The 17864-nt window shown below is 40.7% G+C and overlaps 1 protein-coding gene and 1 pseudogene across 3 annotated transcripts in view; both read right to left on the bottom strand.

The window, feature by feature from the left end:
• The window catches only part of GJA5 (gap junction protein alpha 5), a 73286-nt gene that overhangs the window by 15903 nt on the left and 39519 nt on the right, over nucleotides 1-17864 (bottom strand). The window contains exon 1 of one of the 3 annotated variants that reach the window (XM_037145411.2): nucleotides 3718-3758. The exons of 1 other annotated variant lie outside the window; for it this stretch is intronic. The gene's annotated coding sequence lies outside the window, so the exon portion shown is untranslated. Of the gene's footprint in view, nucleotides 1-1641; nucleotides 1756-3717; nucleotides 3759-17864 lie in introns of those variants that run through there. One more of the 3 variants, XM_037145409.2, reaches the window with a different exon arrangement.
• On the bottom strand, nucleotides 11033-11155 carry LOC119049426 (uncharacterized; annotated as a pseudogene).

Genomic DNA, 17864 nt, shown 5'->3' with positions numbered 1-17864 from the left:
GTGAGGCATCTAGGAGACAAGAAGTATGATCAGTTGCAAGAGCCCAGCAAGAACATCTCTGGGGGTTCTGAGGCAGTTGCAAAGCAGGGCAACATAATTATGTTACTGCCATGGCTCTCTGAACTTCATGTGTCTAGGTGAGGTGATCCCCTGAGTGTGCCAGGTTGGAAATCAGGGAACACACCTCAGGGTATTCACTGCAGTGCATGCTATGATCTCTGGGACTGTTCCTTGGCAGTTGCCAAGTGAGAAAAAAACTTAGAGGGACAGCCAGGGATCAGGCTCCAACCAGTTCTGCCACCCTGGGGAGTCTGGAAGGAAGGTGGAAAGTTCAGATCTGTCCCTGGAGAGCAGTGAATCAGGGTCTTGGCTGTGACTCGAGGGGCAGTGGATGGAGGAGATGGAGACTGCTTGGTCTGTTGATGTAAAAGTCAGGCTGGGATGCCTCTGAATACAAACTTGTGTCCCCAGCTTTGAGCCCAAAAGTCTCTTCTCTATTTAGTTTTGCTGGGTTTCTCTCAGTTCTCCCAACTCGCTGTCTAGTGCTCCTTGCATTGCCCTTCCTTCTCTCAGGCCAGTTGGACCTGGTGTGTCAGAACCTTGTTCAGGAAACAGCCAAGTGAGATCCTGAGGAGTAAGAACCAGGAATCCCTCCATTATGAGACATGGGGAGGCAAAATAAAGGAAAAAACTGAACAAAGGCACAGTAAAGATATAAAATCCTTGTGTCAATCTTACTTTTTTCAGCTGAGTTATATTTGAGCCTAAGGAATCATAACCTTATACTATGTTACTGCTGAATAGAACCAGAGGGATCCTTCTCCTTCAAACCCCTCATGTCTATAGAAGAGGGAACCGAGGCTCAGAAGGGGTAGTGTCTGGAAGTGCTCAAGGCTATCCAGCAACTTAGTGCCCTAGTCTCCCAGCTACTGAGTCCAGGTTCTTTTGCTACATGCTTAGAAGAGAGGTCAAGGAGCTGACAGAAACCTTTAGCCCAGCAGTCTTCTACCTTGACCTGCACCCAGGAGGAAACGTGACCTTCAGTGGGTATCTTTCTTGGCTTCTTCTCTGGTCTCACTAGCCTCTTGCCCCTGATAGCAAGGGAGAGGCCAAATTGCTCACAATGCCCAGCGGGACATGATACTCTGTAGGAAACTAAGCAGGGAATATTTTTAAACCTTCCAACATGCCTTAGGAGGAAAAGAATTGAAACACTCTCCTAGATGTTCTGAAAAACATTTCAAAAAAGATTCCAAGCCTAGAGGAAGCATTGTGAAATAGTGATGGCTTTTTAAAGGGCCAATTTTATCTTTTAAAATGTGCTTAGAAGTGGATGGTGACCCTTTGTAAGATGCTCTTGGACTACTGCAACTGCACAGGGAGTGAACTAACTCCTAGGGTCCTCCACTAGCCTTTCTACAGCTCATTATATACCAAGTAAGTCATTTATCTCAGCTTTGTAAAACAGCCTCTTTCATATATCCAAACCTTACCATCACAGGGAACACTGAAGGATAGGGAATGAACCCACAGGTACAAAGAGCTTTGTTTTCATCTAGCCTGGAATTAAAAGCTCTCTCTTTGCTGGCTTCTCCCCCTCAACTGGTAGTTTTATCTTTTAAAATTCAAGTCTACCCTTACCTTCTTTTCCTCCTCTCTGGAGTTTCTTAGTCCAGAGAAGCTTCTTAGTCCAGAGAAGCTTCTTAGTCCTCTGGCCGCCTCTCCTCTGACTGCTCACTGTTCCTTGTTCTTGAGTCTGTCATTTGCTCCTCTTCCACCCTCTTTTTAATCCATATTTGTCACCCACCCTCCTCCCACTTCTTCCTACTCTTTCTTTCTCCACCCCTTTCCCCCCACCCCACTGGTCCCTCCCTCCCTTCTCTCTTTTGTGATCTTAGAATCTTTGCTCATTTAAAGTTTTCTTCCCTCTACCACCTTTCAGTCTCTCCTCACTGAGTTATCCCTACGGCTTTTATTGTGGCCACAGTCCTTACATTTACCCTGTCCCTGAGGCTGGTGGTGGTGCACCAAGCCTGGTTTTGCCTTTCCACCCCTCTGCTGAGCCTCCTTAGCCAGGGTAGTAAACCTGTCACTACCCAGAGGTTCTCTTCCTGTTGTCAGATAGAAGAGTACTCAATCATGAAAAGGTCTTCTGGGGACTTCTACTATGCCCACATCCGTGAACTGAGTACCAACTAGCATGGGAAGCACACTCGCATGAACCACAACCACCAAAACCCAGAATGGACATGAGGGGTCACCTTACAGCTCCAAAAGACAAGGAGAGGGCATCTCTATTACTCTTCCGCTCCTTCTATGATAAAAGAGTACCTTCCAGGTACTAAGGTAGGGGAGAAATAACATATACAAAGGCTGTCCTGAAAAAGTTCAGCCATTGTTAATATAATAAGAATGGTTTGTACAACACTGTTGTAACCTGGCAGCCAAGGAGAATGTACAGGAATGTCCACATGTGAATAATGATGACTTCACTGTACCAGTTATCTGGGGTGGTACAGGCCATTGAGTGAGTGTGTGTACTGTGTGGCTGTCGCAGTCAAAATGACTGAGAAGGTAGAGCAACAGATCTGCATCAAATTGAGCTTTAAGCTTGAACATTCTTCCACAGAAACTATTTGGATGATTCAGAAGGCTACAGTTATGGGTGCCTGGTGATTGACAGCTTCATGACAACATGCCCATTCATGCATCGTCTTGTGCAGAGTTTTTGGCAAAACATCAAATCACCTGGGTGACTCAGGTCCCCTACCACCCAGATTTGGCACCCTGTGATACCTGGCTTTTCCCAAAACTAAAATCACCTCTTAAAGGAGATTTCAGACTGTCAATGAGATTCAGGAAAATATGACAGGGCAGCTGATTGTAATAGGGAAAACTGTATGGAGTCCTAAGCTGCCTATTTCAAATGGGGACTGAGACATCATTGTCCTATGTACAATGTTTTTTTTTATCTTATATCTTCTTCAGTGAATGTCTATTTTTCATATTACATGGCTGGATACCTTCTTAACAGACCTGATATATTTAATTTTTATTTCACTTAACCATCCAATTTCCAATTCTACAAGGTAGACAGACATTGCTACACCACCACACATTTGAGGAAACTGAGGTTCAGAGAAATCAAGTAACAATTTTAAAAATTGTTACTTGGATTAAAAATTTTAACCAATGCCAGAATTCTCCTCTTTGCTCTTTCCACATAAGCATACAGATTTGGGGAGGGGAGCACAAGATGGTGGTGGAGTATCCTTCTTTTATCTCTTCCCAGAACCAAACTAGAAATAAAACTAAAGAAGGGAACAGCTGCCTGAAATAACCAACCAAAGACTACCTGAAGAGGAGACTTTTAACCAAGGACAAGCAGAAACCACCTTGAGAATGGTAGGAAGGGTAGAGACACAAAAGGGGAAAAACAATGACCCGACCCTGCTCCCAAGGGTACCAGGCTGAGGTTACTGCACAGCTATGGGCTCTTCCCCCTGAGAGGAATAAAATGTGGACTCCAGACTGGGCTCCCAATTATGGAGCAGCACCAGAACTCAAATTTGCTGCCCAAATAGCATCCAGTGGTGAAAAGCTGTGGGGTTTCTGTGTGTTGGGGAGAAATGGAGCCTGCTGGAGAAAAAGTCACTATTTTTTAAAGGGCCAAAACACCATTTTTTGTTGTTGTTTTTGTTGTTCACAGGCACTCACCTTGGACTTTGGTGAAGGAAGGGCAGTGCAGGTTACAGTCCCCTGATGAGTCTGGAAGGGGAGGCACTGGAGAGAAGTGTAGCAGAGTGGCTGCTGGGATCCCTGTGCCAGGACATCCCCTGATACTGCAGCAGCCATTTTTCTTGAGAAGAGCAAGCCTTTCATAGGGGAAAAACAATTACCCCACCATGTAGGATACTGCTTACCTCACCTTCTGGAGTGCTACTCGTCCCATCTTCTGGCATCCGACTAGCCTCACCCTCGGGATCCCTGCTCACCCTACGCTGCATCTTTTCCCCCACCCTGCATCTTAACTCCCTGCTGAGGAGATAGCAACATAGGCAGACTCAGGGGATGTCAGAGACCGGTTTTAGTGAGCAGCCATTCCATACGCTTTCTAGGAATCAGACTGGTGCTTTCCCCCTCACAGGGAAAACACCCTCCTGGTTTCTGACAGACCCAACTCTGGGCTCTGGAGGCCCCATAAGCTTTCCTACTAGGTGTTCCCTGCAAAGATCAGGGAAATAATCTGGAACAGACTGAGACGTGTGGCTTGCAGTGGGGAAACATACCCACCATCTTTCTGAAGTCTAAATAGTACCTCTCTGCCACAGGAAATTCAAGGGGTCCATCCTCCCAATTCCACCAGAAGTGCTCTCAGAAAATGTTGGGTCAGCAACTAAAACTGACCAGGCCATCAGGCAGATGCAGGTGGAGGTGGGTCCTGCAATGCCTTGAGATGTTTGCTGACCTACCCCTACACCAAGTGCTGATAAAAGTCAGCCTTGCAGTGCAGTGTGGCCTATCCTCTGTGTAGCCAAACCTGGAGAAGACAGCCACAAACTGTGGGTCTCTTCTAGTTTCGAACACGCTGCCAAAGGCTAGATGTGGATAGCATCTGACATTGGGTTACACCAGCTTCAGACAACATTAGAGCTGTATCCAAATAAAGAAACCAACAGGCAGGCACTATACTTTCTTATAAAATTGTACTTTTTTTCTTTTCCATTATTTAAATTATTTTATAGCTATTTTATTTTTTCTTTCTTCTTTTCTCTATTTTCATATCTTTTATTTTCCTCTTTCCATTTCTTACTCTATTGTTTTTCTTCTTTCCTTTTCTTATTGTTATTCTTTCTCTTTATTCTTCTTTGCCATTTTCTATTTATATTCCTTACTCTTACTGTTTCTCTTTCTTCTCTTCACTCATATTAATTTTTCTTTCTTTGGTCTTCTCACATTCTTTTATTTCTTTTACTATTCTATATCTCTTTCTTCTTATCTTGTTCTTTGCTCTTTTGTCACTGAGTTTTCTATTGTTAGGGTGGGTATTTTTGCTTGTTTTTGTTGTGTGTGCGTGTGTTTTTTTTTCTGTCAGCACCTATATATCAGCATATGTGACATGGTTGGGGTTGAGCCTCTCAGTCAGCCAGCAAGTGGGGACATCTCACCCATAGGCCAACAACAATCAAGACCCAAATACAATAGGAGAGCCCACATAAACCACACAAAGAACTTTCCTAGAGCATGCAGCTCAGGAGATCAAGAAAACTGCACCATAGGGTCCCAAGGATTTCTACCACACAAGACCATTTCATGAAAACAGGGAATTAAAACAGACCTATCTAATACGTAAAAACAAGCAACAAGAGACAGTTAAAATGGGAAGACATAGAAACAACTCCTAAAAAAAACAAAAGAAGGAATCCCCAGAAAGAGAGCTAAATGAAATCAAAGCAAGCAATTTATCAGACATAAGGTTCAAAGTCATGATTTTAAGGTTGCACAGAGAACTACAATGAACTTAGTGGAAACTACATCATCATGAAAAAGGACATAAAAATACAAATAAGAACCAATTGGAAATGAAGAATGCAATATCTAAAATGAAGAATACAATAACAGCAAAAGAAATTGAAGCAGCAATCAAAAAACTCCCATCACACAAAAGCCCCGGACCAGATGGGTTCACAGGAGAATTCTACAAAGCACTTAAGGAAGAGCTAACCCCTATTTTCCACAGACTATTCCAAAAAATCCAAAAGGATGGAAAACTCCCAAACTCCTTTTATGAAGCCAGCATCATCCTAATTCCAAAACCAGATAGAGATACAACAAAGAAAGAAAACTTCAGGCCAATATCGCTGATGAACATAGATGCTAAAATCCTGAACAAAATATTGGCAAATCCCATCCAACAATATATCCAAAAGATCATACACCAAGACCAAGTGGGATTCATCCCAGGGATGCAAGGATGGTTCAACATTTGCAAATCAGTAAATGTAATTCATCACATAAACAAAAGCAAAGACAAAAACCACATGATCATATCAATAGACATGGAAAAAGCTTTTGATAAGGTACAACACCCATTTATGATACAAACACTCAGCAAAGTGGGAATACAGGGAGCATTCCTCAATATAATAAAGGCCATATATGAGAGACCTACAGCCAACATCATACTCAATGGGCAAAAACTAAAAGCTTTTCCACTAAGATCAGGAACAAGACAAGGATGTCCACTTTCACCACTTCTATTCAATATAGTTTTGGAAGTTTTAGCCACAGTGATCAGGCAAGAAAAGGAAATAAAAGGCATCCAAATAGGAAAGGAGGAAGCAAAACTGTCACTGTTTGCAGATGACAGGATAGTGTACATGGAAAATCCTATAGACTCTACCCAAAAACTGCTCGAATAATTAATGAATTTGGCAAAACAGCTGGTTACAAAGTCAATATCCAGAAATCAAAGGCATTTTTGTATACTAACAATGAATCAGCAGAAGCAGAAATCAAGAAATAAATCCCATTCGATATAGCAAAAAGAAAAATAAAATATCTGGGAATAAACCTAACCAAGGAGGTAAAAGACTTGTATGCAGAAAACTACACAGCACTGAAGAAAGAAATCAGGAAAATACTAACAAAGGGAAACGTATACCTTGTTCATGGATTGGAAGAATTAACATCATCAAAATGTCCATACTACCCAAAGCAATTTACAGATTCAATGCAATACCTATTAAAGTACCAAGGGCATATTTCACAGACATAGAACAAACACTTCAAATTTTATATGGAACCATAAACAACCCCGAATAGCAGCTGCACTTTTGAGAAAGAAGAACAAAGTAGGAGAGATCACAATACCTGATATCAAACTGTATTACAAAACCACTGTAATCAAAACAGCCTGGTACTGGCATAAAAACAGGCACATAGACCAATGGAACAGAACAGAGAGCCCAGAAATCAACCCAACTCTCTACAGTCAATTAATATTTGACAAAGGGGGTAGTAACATAAAATGGAGTAAAGATAGCCTCTTCAGCCAATGGTGTTGGGAGAACTGGACAGCTACGTGCAAAAAAATGAAACTTGAGCACCAACTTACGCCATACACCAAAATAATTTAAGGTGGATAAAAGACTTAAATGTAAGTCATAACACCATTAAAGTCCTAGAGGAGAACATTGGCAAGAAAATCTCAGATATTCCACGCAGAAACATATTTACTGATATGTCCACTAGAGCAAGGAATATAAAGCAAAGAATAAACAAATGGGATCTCATCAAAATAAAAAGCTTCTGCATGACTAAAGAAAACAGTATTAAATTAAAAAGATAACCAACTGTATGGGAAAACATATTTGCCAATGATACCTCAGACAAAGGTGGGGGGGCTGGGATGGGAGAAATACACAAAAAGAAGTACTTGAAAAGTAACTAAATAAAATTAAAAAATAAATAAATAAAATGAAGAATACACTAGAAGGAATTAAAAGCAGGCAAGATGAACAAAGAAGATCAAATGAGCAATTTGGAAGACAAAATAGAAAAAAACAACTATTTAGTCAACAATGACAAAAAAAGACTAAAAAAGAATGAGGATCATTTATAGAAACTTTGTGACAACATGAAACATAACAATATCTGTTTCATAGGGATATTAGAAGGAGAAGAAAGTGAACAGTGGATAGAATACCTTTTTGAAGAAATAATGACAGAAAACTTCCCTAATCCAGTGAAGGAAAAAGTCATACAAGTTCAGGAAGCATAGAGAGTCTCTATCAAGGTGAACTTGAAGAGACCCACACCAAGACCCATCATAATAAAAACATCAGATTTAAAGACAAAGAGAGAATCTCAAATGCAGCAAGAAGAAAATAGTTAGTTACCTACAAGGGAGTTCCCAAAAAACTGTCAGCTGATTTCTCAAAAAAAAAAAAACAAAAAAAAAAACCTATAGGCCAGAGGTATTGCATGAAGTATTCAACTTAATGAAGAGCAAGGAAACGCAAGAGCAAAACTACACTATTCAGAAAGGCCATCATTTATAATTGAAGTAGAAGTAAAAACCAGACTCAAAAAATAAATAAATAAAAGCAAAAGGAGTTTATTACCACCCAGTCAAAATTGCAAGACATGTTTAAAAGACTGCTTTAAGAAGAAGAATAAATATATAGAGAGGAAATATGGCAGTAAATAAGTACCTATCAAATACCCTTAAATGTAAATGGACTAAATACTATAATCAAAATACATGAAGTGACTAATGAATATGAAAATATGACAAATATATATGCTGTCTAAGAGAGACTCACCTTGTAGACAAAGGATTTACACAGTTACAAGTGAAGTGATAAAAAAATTTATGTAAGTGAAGATGAAAAAACTGGGGTAGTAATACTTATATTTGACAAAATAGACTTCAAAACAAAAGCCATAAAAAGAGACAAAGAAGCTCACTACATGATACATAAAAACCAACAAGAGGATATAACTTCTATAAACCCATATATATCCAATATAAGGGTACCTAAATATATAAGAAAATCTTGGTGAACTTTAAGAAAGAGAGTAAGACTTTCACCAAGATGGAGGCGTAGGTGGAAACACTGTACCTTTTTGCACAACCAAGTTTGAAGACAACAAAGTTTTCGTAAAAAAAACAAACAAACACACAGCCAAAACACAGAAAATTGAACTTATACAGAAGTCCAACGACAACGAACCCTTCAGCCAGAACGGTAAGAGGGGTGAAGCCAGCAACTGGCAGAGCGGGGTCACACAGGAAAACTCGACCAGACTGACACAGGTGCTCAGGCGGCAGTTGGTGGATCCCAGGCATGGGGTTGCAACGGGCAGACCCAGTGAGGATGCAAGGCGCCAGGCTGACCTCAGTCACACACTTGCGCACAGATAAACCAGCGAAGGAGAGAGCATTGAGATAGACCACGCAGGTCCCAGTGGCAGGAAGCAGCAGAGGGGACCGCTATTGACCCTCTTTGACCCCGCCCCCACATACAGCGTCGCAGCCCAGCAACCTGGGCAGCCCAGCCCTGTTGAACACCTAAGGCTCTGCTCCTCATATGTAACTGGCATGAACAGACCAAAACATGGCTCAAGAAGAACACCTCAAAGCCCCAGAGCCCATAAGTCTAAGGGACCAAGAAATAGCCAAACTTTCAGATGCACAGTTCAAAACACTGGTGATCATGATGCTCACAGAACTGCTTGATTTTAGTAACAAATTAGAAGAACAAATGAAGGCTAAACTAATTGAAATGAAGGGAAATGCACAGGGAACCAATAGTGATGAAAAGGAAACTGGAACTCAAATCAAGGGAGTGGACCAGAAGGAAGGAAAAAATGACCAAACAGAAAAATATGAAGAAACAAGAATTCAAAAAAATGAAGAGAGACTTCGGAACCTCCAGGACATCTTTAAACGTTCCAACATCAGAATTGTAGGGGTACCAGAAGGGGAAGAGGAACAGTCATGAGTGGAAACCTTATTTGAAAAAATAATAAAAGAGAACTTCCCCATTCTGGCAAAGGAAATAGACTTCCAGGAAATCCAGGAATCTCAGAGAGTCCCAAAGAAGTTGGACCCAAGAAGGAACACACCAAGGCACATCATCATTATATTAGCCAAGATTAAAATGAAGAACAGAATTCTAGAAGCAGCAAGAGATAAGGTGACAGTCACCTACAAAGGAGTTCCCATCAGACTGTCAGCAGATTTCTCAAAAGAGACCTTACAGGCAAGAAGGGGCTGGAAAGAGGTATTCCAAGTCATGAAATCTAAAGACCTACAACCAAGATTGCTCTATCCAGCCAAGTTTTCATTTAGAATGGAAGGACAGATAAAGTGCTTCTCAGATAAGATCAAATTTAAGGAGTTCATCATCACCAAGCCCTTATTATATGAAATGTTAAAGGGACTTATCTAAGAAAAAGAAGATAAAAAAGATAAAGAGTGAAAGGACAGCAAACTCACAGTTATTAACAACCACACCTAAGACAAAAGCAAACTAAGAGGACAGCTAGATCTGGAGCAGAACCATAGAAGTGAAGATCTCATGGAGGATTAGCAACAGGGGAGTGGGAGGAGGAGAAGGGGGAGAAGGTACAGAAAATAAGTAGCATAGACAGTAGATAGAAAATAGATGGGGGGGGGCAAGAATAGCATGGGAAATATAGAATCTAAAGGAATTGAGACACATGGTCATAAACTAAAGGGGGGTAATGGTGGGGGAGGGGTGTGCAGGGTGGAGGGTAATGAAGGGGGGAAATAGAACAACTGTAATGGCATAATCAATAAAATTTAAAAATTTGATAGTAGAAAAAAAAGAGAATGGCATCAATACATTACAGTAGGGGATTTTAACACCCCATTGTCACAAAAGAATATATATCTTCCAGACAAAAATATCAACAGGAAAATGGCAACCTTAAGTGAAACACTAGATCAAATGGACTTAATCAAGATTTACAAAACAGTTCATCCTAGAGCAAAAGATGCACATTATTCGCAAGTGCCCATGGATCATTATCAAAGATAGACCATATGTTGAGACGCAAAATAAGTCTCAAAAAATTAAGAAAATTGAAATTATATCAAGCATTTTCTAGGATCACAGTGTCATGGGACCAGAAATCAACCTCAACAAAAAAAAACTGTAAAATATTCAAACACATGGAAGCCAAATGGCATGTTATTAAATAATGAGTAGGTTATCAATGTCATCAAGGAAGAAATCAAAAAGTACATGGAAACAAATGAAAATGAACACAAAACAACCCAAAATCTACAGGACACAGTGAATGTAGTCCTGGGAGGCAAGTTTGTAGCATTAAAGTCTTACCTGAAAAAGATAGAAAAAACTCAAATAAACAATCAAAGCCCACACCTAAAAGAACTAGAAAAAAACAATAAACAAAAAGTCCAGAGTGAGTATAAGGTAGGAAATGATCAAGATCATATTGGAAATAAATGACATAGAGACTAAATAATAATTCAAAAGATCAATGAATCCAGAAGCTTTATCTTTGAAAAAATAAAAATTGATGAACCTTTATCATGAATTAGCAATAATCACGCCTCGAATAAACCTCATTGGCTATGATACTGCCACTACACAAAACTTATCATGAAAATAATAAGATAAAGGACCCCCAAAAAATCAGAAATAAAGGAGGAGAAATAACAACTGGTACCACAGAAATACAAAGGATTGTAAGAAAATACTATACACAACTATATGCCAAAAAATTAGAAAACCTGGGTGAAATGAATAAATTTCTAGAAACATACAATCTTTCAAAACTGATCAGAAAGCAGAAAACATAGGTAAATCAATAACAACAAATAAAATTGAATTGGTAATCAAAAAACTCTTAGCAAAAAAATGTCCTGAACTAGGTGGCTTCAGAAGCAAATTTGACCAATCATTGTATGAAGAACTAACACATGTTCTCCTCAAACTATTGCAAAAAATTTAAGAGGAGGGAAGACTTCCAAGCTCTTTTTATGAGGCCATTTTTATCCTAATTGTAAAACCAAGAAGGGAATTATGGGATAAACCATACCACCACACCAAGACTGATAGATAGGAAGTGCAAAGTTATAAGAGGGATGGCTGGGCTCCTTTGGTGGCAGCTAAGTTCTGGAGAGACATTTAAGTGGCCCAGGGGGGTTTCCACCTGAGAAGTATGGGGTCTAACATCTAATCTTGGCTCCCCAGTGTAGGGCACCAGAACCAGGAAAGAAACCAAAATAACATTTGACTGTGAAAAACAGTGGGGTTTTTCTTCACCAGGCAGATGGCTAGAGGTGCAGAGAGTTTTCTAATGGGCCACTGCACAGAATTTTGTTTGGAGCCACTTGCCCTTGGCTCCAGCAGATGGAGAACAGAGAAGACTACAGGCATTTAAGAAGAGTCTGAGGTTGGTAGCTCTAAGGAGAGAGCTGAGGGTCAGCCATCAGGATACCTCCACTGAGTCATTCTCAATACTGTATAAGCCATCTCTCATGCAGAGCAATCCCATCCAAGTAGCATCAGCCTCAGGGGAAGCAATAGCCCCACCCACAGAAATCTCTCAAGCCCAACCATGTCAAGCTAAAGCCCTGAAAAGGAATACAGCTGGAGGCTATTTCAGAAATCAAGCCTAATAGAAAGACTGCAGGCCAAGACAGATATCTGGGAGATCTGAGACCTTGACTGACCCTCCCCACACTCCAGGCTTCATGCTGGTAAAGCTGACCTCAGTGCACAGCCTGGTCCTTTCTGCACACACCCAGGCCCAGTGGAGGAGCCACAAGCTGTGGATCTCTGGTAGCTCCAAACAGATTGCCCAGGGCCAGTCACACACAGTGTCTGACATAAGTCTTTGTAGATCTACCTAATGCATAGAAACAAACACAAAGAGGCAGACAAAATGGGAAGACATAGAAACAGGCCCCAAATGAAAGAACAAGAGAGTTCTCCAGAGAAGAACTAAGTAAAATGGAGGCAAGCAATTTAACATATAAAGAGTTTAGAGTAAGGATTATAAGGATACTCAACAATATGAAAAAAGAGAGAGAAAACATTTTTTAAAAAGACCAGTCAAAAAATAAAGAATGCAATATCTAAAATAAATAATACACTGGAAAGAATAAACAGTAGGTTAGGTAAAGTAGAGGATTAAATCAGTGCTTTGGAAGACAAGGTAGAAAAAAACACCCAAGCAAAGCAGCAAAAAGAAAAAGGACTTAAAGATATGAAGAGAGTTTAAGAAACATTAGGACAACATGAAGTGTTACAACATCCTCATCATGGGGATACCAGAAAGAGAAGAGAGAAGGAACTGAGAACCTATTTGAAGAGATAATGACCAAAAACTTTTCTAACCTGGTGAAGGAAAAAGACAAACAAGTCCACAGTGTCCCATACAAGGTGAACACAAAGAGGCCCACTCCAAGACTCATCATAATTAAGATGGTAAGGCTTAAAGACAAGGAGAGAATTTTAAAAGCTACAAGATAAAAGCAGTCAGTTGCCCACAAGGGCACTTCCATTAGATTGTCATCTCTTTTCTCACAGAAGCACTCCCGGCCAAAAGGGATTGGCATAAAATATTCAAGATGGTGAAAAACAAGGACCTACAACCAAAGCTAATGTACCCAACAAAGCTATTATTTAAAACTGAAAAAATAAGAGCTTCCCAGACAAGAAGCTAAAGGAATTTGTTACCACCAAACCAGTATTTCAAGCAATATTAAAGGGCTTGCTTGAAGAAGAAGGAAAAGGAGAAGAAGAAAGAGGAGAAAAACAGTTAAAAATAAAATGTCAATAAGTATGTATCCATCAACAATCACTTTGTAAATGGCTTAAATGCTCTAATCAAAAGACTTAATGGTAGCTGACTAGATAAGTAAAGAAGACTCATATATATGGTGTCTTCAAAAGACCCACCTCAAAAACATAAAATACACACAGACTGAAAGCAAAAGGATGGAAAAAGATATTTCATGTAAATGGAAAGAGAAAAAAAGCTGGGGTAGCAATACTTATGTCTGACAAAAGTAGACTTTAAAACCAAAAGCAGGTAAAGACACAACAAAGAAAGAAAATTAGAGATGAATATTCCTGATGAACATAGATGCCAAGAACCTTGACAAAATATTAGCAAACTGGATCCACAACATATTGAAAAGATCATACACCAATGTCAAAAGAGATATATTCCAAATATGCAAGGTTGGTACAATATTCACAAAATAAATAAATGTTATACAACATGCAAACAACATGAAAGACAAAAATCACATGATTTTATTAATAAATAGAAAAAATGCATTTGATAAAATCTACTAACCATTTATGTCAAAAACTCTCAGCAAAGTGGGGACAGAGATATCATACAACATATAAAGGCCATATACAAAAAAACCGATAGCCAACATTATACTCAATGGGCAAAAACTAAGTGTTTTCCTTGAAATCTGGTACAAGATAGGGATGCCCACTTTCACCACTCTTATTCAACATAGTACTGGAAGTTTTAGCCATAGTAAACAGATAAGAAGAAACAATAACACATTCAAATTGGAAAGAAGAAAGTAAAACTGCCATTATTTGCAGACAACATGACATTGTACGTGGAAAACCTATAGGTTCCACCAAAAAACTACTCGACTTAATAAATGAATTAGCAGGATATCCTTCCAAAAAGTAGTGGATTCAGAAATCAGTACTCAAAAATCAATGACATTTTTATGCACCAATAATGAACTATTAGAAAGAGAAACTAAGATAACAATCCCATTTACTATTGCAACAAAAAGAAAAGATACATAGGAATAAATTTAACGAAGGAGGTAAAAGATTCAGAAAACTACAGGACATGGAAGAAAGAAACAGAGGAAGATACAAATACATGGAAGCATATGCCATGTTCATGGATTGGAAATATTAACATCATTAAAATGGCTATACTACCCAAAGCAATCTATAGAGTCAACACAATTCCTATTAAAATACCAATGGCATATTTCACAGAGCTAGAACAAATATTCCAAAAACTCATATGGAATCAAAAGGACACCAGATAGTCTCAGCAATCTTGAGAAAGAAGAACAAAATTGGAGGGATCACAATATCTGGTATAAAAGTGTACTAGAAGGCAACTCTAATCAAGAGTGGTACTGGCATAGAAATAGACACATAGATCAATGGAACAAAATAAAGAGCCTAAAACAAATAAACCTTTGCCCTTACAGTCAATTAATATTTGACAAAGGAGGCAAGAGCAAACAATGGAACAAAGACAGTCTCATCAATAAATGGGGTTGGGAAAACTGGACTGGTACATGCAAAAAAAATTTAAACTAGACTGCCAACTTACACCACACACCAGAATAAACTCAAAAGGGGTAAAAGACTTAAATATAAATCACAATACCATGAAAATTCTAGAGGAAATCATAGGCAGTAAAATTTCAGTTATCTCACATAGCAATATTTTTACTGATATATTTCCTAGGGTAGTGGAGACAAAGGAAAAAATAAGCAAATCAGACTACATCAAATTTAAAAGCTTCTGCATAACTAGAAGAACCATCATCAAAATGAAAAGAGAGCCTACTGTATGGAGAAACACATTTGTCAGGGATATATTAGAAGGGTTTAAAGTCCAAAATACATAAAGAGTTTATACTACTCAACACAAGGAAGACAAACAATCCAATTAAAAATGAGCAAAGGAACCAGATACTTCTCCAAGGAGGATGTACGGATAACCCATAGACGTGAAAAATGTTCAGCTTCACAAGCTATCAGAGAGGTGTAAATTAAAAATCACAATAATAAGTTATCACCTCATGACTGCCAAAATAGCTATCATTATATTAAATCAACAAACAACAAGTACTGGCAAGGATGTGGAGAAAAGGGAACCTTTGTGTACTGTTGGTGAGAATGCAGACTGATGCAGCCACTGTAGAAAACAGTATGGAATTTTCCCAAAAAATTACAAATGGAACTGCCTTTTGACCCTGTGATTTAATTGCTGGGAATATATGGCAGTGCATATTCTTACACTGAATCCTGAAACATCAATTCAAATGACTATATGCACCTCTATGTTCATAGTGATGTTATTTATAATAACTAAGATTTGGAAACAGTCTGAGTGCCCATCAGCAGATGACTAGATAAAAAAGCCATGGTACATTTACACAATAGATTATGCAACACTAAAAAAAAAAGGAATTCTTACGCTTTGTGACACCATGAATGGAACTGGAGATTATTATGCCAAGTGCAATCAACCAGTCAGTAAAAGACAAATACCATATGATCTCATTCGTAAGTGGAATCTAATTAACAAAATGAACTAACATGCAAAATAGATTCAGTCATAGAAACATGAAACACACTGACAAGTATAAGCAGGAATGGGAGAACAAAGTAATGGTTGAAAGAAGGGGAAGATATTAGTCAAAGAACATATATGGATGACCCATATACTTGGACAATGATGCGGGTATTGCCTGGGGGAGTGGACGGTGGCTAGGTAGAGCAGGGAAAAGAGAGAAAAATCGGGACAACTGTAATAGCATAAATAAAAAACATTTTTTTAAAATATATAGAAGCTGGCTGGTGTAGCTCAGTGGATTGAGCACAGGCCTGCAAACCAGACAGTCGCGGTTTGATTCCCAGTCAGGGCACATGCCTGGGTTGCAGGCCTGTTCCCTGCAGGCCAATTCCCAGCAGGGGACGCACGAAAGGCAACCATACATTGATGTTTCTCCCCCTCTCTCCTTCCTTTCCCCTCTAAAGACAAACAAATAAAATCTTTAAAAAATATATATAGGAGTTTCAAGATGGCGGTAGACTAGGACGGAGCAGATACCAGTTCCTAGTACAAAAGAGAGAGAAACCTATCCGATCGAAGGAGGTGAGGCCAGCAAGCCAGCAGTTGCCAAGCATATATGAAAATAAGAGACCAGAAACCTCATCGGTCACGGAGCAACCAGACAGTAGGGAGACAGCAGCAGTACAGTAGTCTCTGGGACGGAGCAGGGAGAAACAGCCGGTGCAGGGTAGGGGAACCAGCGCCCAGTAGCGAGAGCCCAGTGGCGCTTGGGACAGCCTTCAGCGCCCAGACAGCTCCCTCCCTAGGATTTTTGGGCCAGGGGCCTGCCAAGTGGCCCAACCAGAGGGGAGCACAGGTGATTTCAGTCTGTGCATAGCTCGGAGGTCCAGCGCCTGGTGGTAACTGTGTTTGGGAGAGTGCCAAACAGCGCCTGGGACAGCGTTCAGCACCCGGACGGCTTCCTCCCTGGGAGTTTTCCGCCAGGCAGGCCAAGTGGCCCAGGCAAAGAGGTGTAGAAGAAATTTCAGCCTGCGCGCAATTTGGGGAACAAGTCGCTCCACATGCAGTGTGTCTGGGCGGGTGCCTAAGGGCACCTAGGCCAACGTTCAGCGCCCGGAAAGCTCCCTCCCTAGGATTTTTGGGCCTGGACCTGCCAAGAGACCCAACCAGAGGGGAGCAGAGGAGATTTCAGCCTGCACACAGTTCTGGGTCCAGCGCCCGGCGTGGTGCTGCTCCATCCCTAGGTGTTTTTTTTTTTTTTTTTTTTGGGCAGAGGTTGGCCAGGGGACCCAGACAAACACAGGAGCAGAAGGGATACACACCACGCAGCATGCCATGACGTGCACACAGAGTTTCTAGGTCAGCGCCCAGTCCTCAGATCGGCTCCCGACTTCCAGTCCACCCCCCTCAGACTATCTGGAAGCCCCGGGCGCTGAGGGGTCCTGGGAAAAGAGCTGAGACCCTCAACCCCCTCCCTTTCTGGCCAAGCAAGGTGGGGTGCCAGGAGAGACTTGTTTGATAGAGTTTGTGGAGAGGGTGCGGAGGACAAAGGGCCCCAACCAAGGACTCTGTGGTTGCCAGCCCAAGAGAACTCAGAGGTGCAGCCTGGGGCTCTGAATCCAGTAGACACGGCAGCCTGGTCTGCTTCACACCCAGCTTGGCAGGGAGCCCAGGATTGGGCAGAGGGCCTGGGGCTTCCCAACAGAACGGGGGCAGGTCTGTGCTCAATCCCGAGGGAACCAGGCAACTGAGCCGGTGCAGGTGCCTGCAAACACAGCAAACCAGCCTATGGCGGTAACCCCTGGGAGGGGAGCGCTGTGAGGAAGTCCTAGTTCCCCATTGTAGGGAGTAGGGGAGAGGTGCCAAGTGTCTGGATCCTGAGAGGGGCTGGCTGAAAAAATCACAACAATCGACCCTCAGCCAACTGCAACCAGAAAAACCGGTTCGGCTAGTTTGAAGCCAACAAGTGACATTTCCTTTTCTGATGTTGTTTT

Source organism: Artibeus jamaicensis, unplaced genomic scaffold (assembly GCF_021234435.1).
Source record: "Artibeus jamaicensis isolate MK-2021 breed Jamaican fruit bat unplaced genomic scaffold, CSHL_Jam_final contig_447, whole genome shotgun sequence".
In the NCBI taxonomy this organism is placed as follows: domain Eukaryota; kingdom Metazoa; phylum Chordata; class Mammalia; order Chiroptera; family Phyllostomidae; genus Artibeus; species Artibeus jamaicensis.
The sequence above is the reverse complement of the archived record's forward strand: the minus strand, read 5'-3'. Positions and strand labels throughout refer to the sequence as shown.